The sequence below is a fragment of the Elephantulus edwardii genome, unplaced genomic scaffold (genome assembly GCF_000299155.1).
Source record: "Elephantulus edwardii isolate Elephantulus edwardi_28Jun2011 unplaced genomic scaffold, EleEdw1.0 scaffold02041, whole genome shotgun sequence".
Taxonomy (NCBI): Eukaryota; Metazoa; Chordata; class Mammalia; order Macroscelidea; family Macroscelididae; genus Elephantulus; species Elephantulus edwardii.
The window spans coordinates 3,429-7,160 of NW_006401791.1; the positions used below are offsets into that span (position 1 = coordinate 3,429).

General features: G+C 43.9%; 1 pseudogene; it reads right to left on the bottom strand.

Moving 5' to 3' along the window:
- Positions 1 to 1,965: 1,965 nt before the first annotated feature.
- On the bottom strand, positions 1,966 to 3,063 carry LOC102858222 (annotated as a pseudogene).
- Positions 3,064 to 3,732: the final 669 nt, after the last annotated feature.

The window sequence follows — 3,732 nt, forward strand, 5'->3', positions numbered from 1 at the left end:
AGTCTCTGTAAACTTTCATTAAAAATGAATAATAATAATAATAAAAAAATAAATAATAATGCCTTAGTGCAAACCAACCAGTGACTCATTAGGAGAAAGATGTGGCACTATGCTTCTATGAAGACACAACCTTGCTTGGCAGATACAAATAGGACATGAAACGCTTGCTGTAGAATATCAAAGACTACAACCTTCAGTATGGATTACATCTCAACATTGAGAAAAAAAAATCCTCCCCACTGGACCAATAGGCAACATTATGATAGATGGAGAAAAGAATGAGGATGTTAAAAACATCCCCTAAATTAGACATTAAGCTCTGAAGGTCGTTGCTTTCTAAACAGTAGTAGTAATAATAATAATAATAATAATAATATTTAGAAGGAAAATGTTTCCCTTGCGTTTATTATTGACCTAGAATGAAAAAGCGTCCTAAAGAGCCCTACTCCACCCTGCAATTATCATGTAATCATTTGTACATTGGGCTTGGATATTAGGAGAAGATGCACATTGCAGGAATAAGAAACTTCACTGCTAAACCACAGTAATTTCCCCCTGACATATCACTTTGAATCCTACCCTAATCCTTAGTTTGTTTAATTTGACGACAAACTTGAAGCTCTTTCTCTTTATACATAATTGATAAAAATCATGAACAAATTCTGTTTACCTTTTAAATCTCAAGCTTCCTAAAATTAATCTTGCCTTATAAAATGTGATTACTCTTTGTAATCTTCAGTGAGAATATTTTAGCAATCCAATGGGGGGGGGGGACGGGTGGAGAAAGATGTGTTTCACTGACGTGGATCCATGGGATTTGTAGTGTTGTTTACCAGTAGACCACCAAGCTCCAGATCCATGGAATTTTGAGGCTAGATGTTTCATTAATTTACTCACCCAAAAGCTGTGAAGGATTTTGTTCTGAAGAAAGAAAGGTAGAGAAAAAGCAGTGTGTTCCATTTTTAAAAGTATTTGAACATTTTTTTGTCTTTTCATTCTTTTAATATTTTTGTTTTTCATATAATTATACCTTTACAGTACATTTCATTCTTTATAAATATATATTTTCATGCATTATAAATTCGTTCATTTACATTGAGTCTCATACATTCATATACATTGTATTTTACATTATTTTTTACACCAGTTTATTTACAAAAACTCAATTACATTGTCTTTGAAACCAGATCCTTCCCAATTTCCCTCACCACCCTCATCAAACTGTATGACCCCATGATTAATCCTTCCATTCTCCACCCCCCTGGCACCCTCACCCATCTGTTCCACCCTCCCATTCCCTTTGGATCTTCATACTCATTCTACAATAATTGTTTATACACTATTTGTCCTTCTGGGCTGAGTTAGTTCACCCAGCTTAATGCTCTTCAGTTCCTCTCAAGTTAGGTAGTATGATGTTAATGAACTAAAAATCAAGGGAAAGTTGAGTTTATCCAAGATTGGACCTTAAGAAGTCTAGCGTCCTGCTGAATATAAGAGTCACCACTGGGCTAGTTTCAACAGGCTGATTAAACAAAAGGCCAGTCGTGGTGGAAGGATCCTCGGATCAACTCCACGCTAAAACCATAAGCCACACTGTGCTCCACACTGCCATGGAACCGATAGGGCCTCATGATGACCCTAGAGAACAAAACAGATATGCAAAGGCCCTGGTGAAGCCCTGCTCTCATAAAATATACATGCTAGAGGTTGTGCTACAAAATAAAAGCATAAAGAAAACAAATGGGCAGTATTTATTAACAGCTGTTGATTGTAAGGGCATTTCAAGGAACCATTTTTTTAATTAAAACGCTTTAATTAAAAAATCACGAGTGGATGATAAAGTCCAGAAACTGAAAATTTACAAACTATTTAAAACCTGGAATCGTTGACTGTTCAGAAACTACACAGATGGATCATGGGTGGTGGTGAACAGCAGAAAGGGATTATGGATGAATCTGCATTGTTCTAGCTCCTCCCCAGGCCACCCGTCTCCGAGGAAAGCCTGACATTGATTAGATACTGAGCCAGGCTAATGCTGGCAGCAGATCCAGTGATGGTAACCTGCCTATCAGTAGATCCTTCCACTGGGTTCACAATTTTGATCTGCACCCCAGACATCTGACGGATCTCATTGATTTTGGCGCCTTGACGCCCGATTATGCAGCCATTCAAATAATTTGGAATGGTGAGTTCATAAGAAGTAGTCTGAGCAGATGCATCCAAACCTGCCCAATAGCCCTTCACCTCTGGAGAGCTGGATTCAATGCCACTGAATCTGGTGTTGCCATGTGTCATAGGAAAATGAGACTGTTGCATTGCCAATTGTTGCAGCTTGGTCAAATCTGGCTGTGGAATGGCATACTGTCCTTGAATGGTATAGGCCTCTAGAGGTAGTCCCTCCAGGTCAGGGTTGAGGCACATGGACGGGGTGGTGTGGGAAAAGCTCGCACTGTCACTGCCTGTGCTGTACCTGTCCTGACCACCTGCAAAGATGACTGGAGAACTGGACGGCTTGGGCCGGTATGGGATGGTCACGCCCTTCGGGGAGGACTGGGAGAGTCTCCAACATGACCACGCAGATCTGTTTGACACACTCAATGATGGATTGCGGAATGCCAGCGATAATGATGGCCCGCTCAGTTGAGTTGGGGAGCCTATCCCCCCGCCACCTGGACCTGAGCCCCTGTACTTTCGTATTTCCTTGATCTTGCAACCACCTTTTCCAATGAGAGAGCTACACTGACTAGCAGGAACCACCAGCCTCAGGGTTACTGGGGGTCTACTGGCAGCTGTGCTATTGGTCACAGAGCTGAGGATATCCTCTTCCAGTTTGTCAATGATCATAGCAAAGGCTTTAACGATGGCATTAGTGGGTCCAGCCAAAGTGATAATTCTCTCAGGACAATTCCCTTCTGAGATGTTGAGACGTGCACCACTCTCTTCACGCATCTTCTAAACGGATTCTCCTTTCTTTCCGATGAGACTGCCAACTTCCTTTCCATGCATAAGTAGCCGGATGGTGAGAGTGACATTTAATCCACCTTCAATCACACCGGTGTCCATGTCGAGCTGTGTTCTGGTGAGCTGGACTTTGAGTGGTCAAGTCTTTGGTCACAGGTGAGGGTGAAAAACTGCAGGCGCGAGGCGACTGAGGGGGAAAAGGGGAGCGGGCGGGAAGGAGAAGGGCGGGAGGCCGGGGGCGGAACAATAGGGGCGGGCGGGAAGGCGAGAGGGGCCCCGCGGGCGGGCGGAGGAGGAGGAAGGGGGAAAGCGAACCCCGGGCGGGTGGAGGGCTGCGGAGGGCGAGCAGGAGAGGGCACAGGCGGCGGCCGCTCTGGCTGCTGCCTCTGCTGAACAATTCTTTTAAATGCCGGCTTTAACATGTGACTACTCCATGTACACAAAGGTGGATCACTGTAAAGCAGGCAGTTGTTCTAGCTTAATGGCTGTTGACCAGGGTGGGATGGGCAGGGTTCTGCCGCCAGTGTGAACTGCTGCATGCAAACCCTCTCTCAACCCAAACTGTCCGCTCCCAGAGCCCCTTCTACAGAAAGCCTTGTGTCACCCCGGACTAGTGGGGCCCCGGCCTAAAAGCGAAATGAATTCATAAACTAATACGACGAGGGTGTGCGAGTTTAGAAGGAACCTTTTGGAGTAAAATAACGTTTAAATGCTTCTTTAGGCTCTGGTTGACCGGACTTAAAATAACTCTCATGATTCAACTACTTTTGT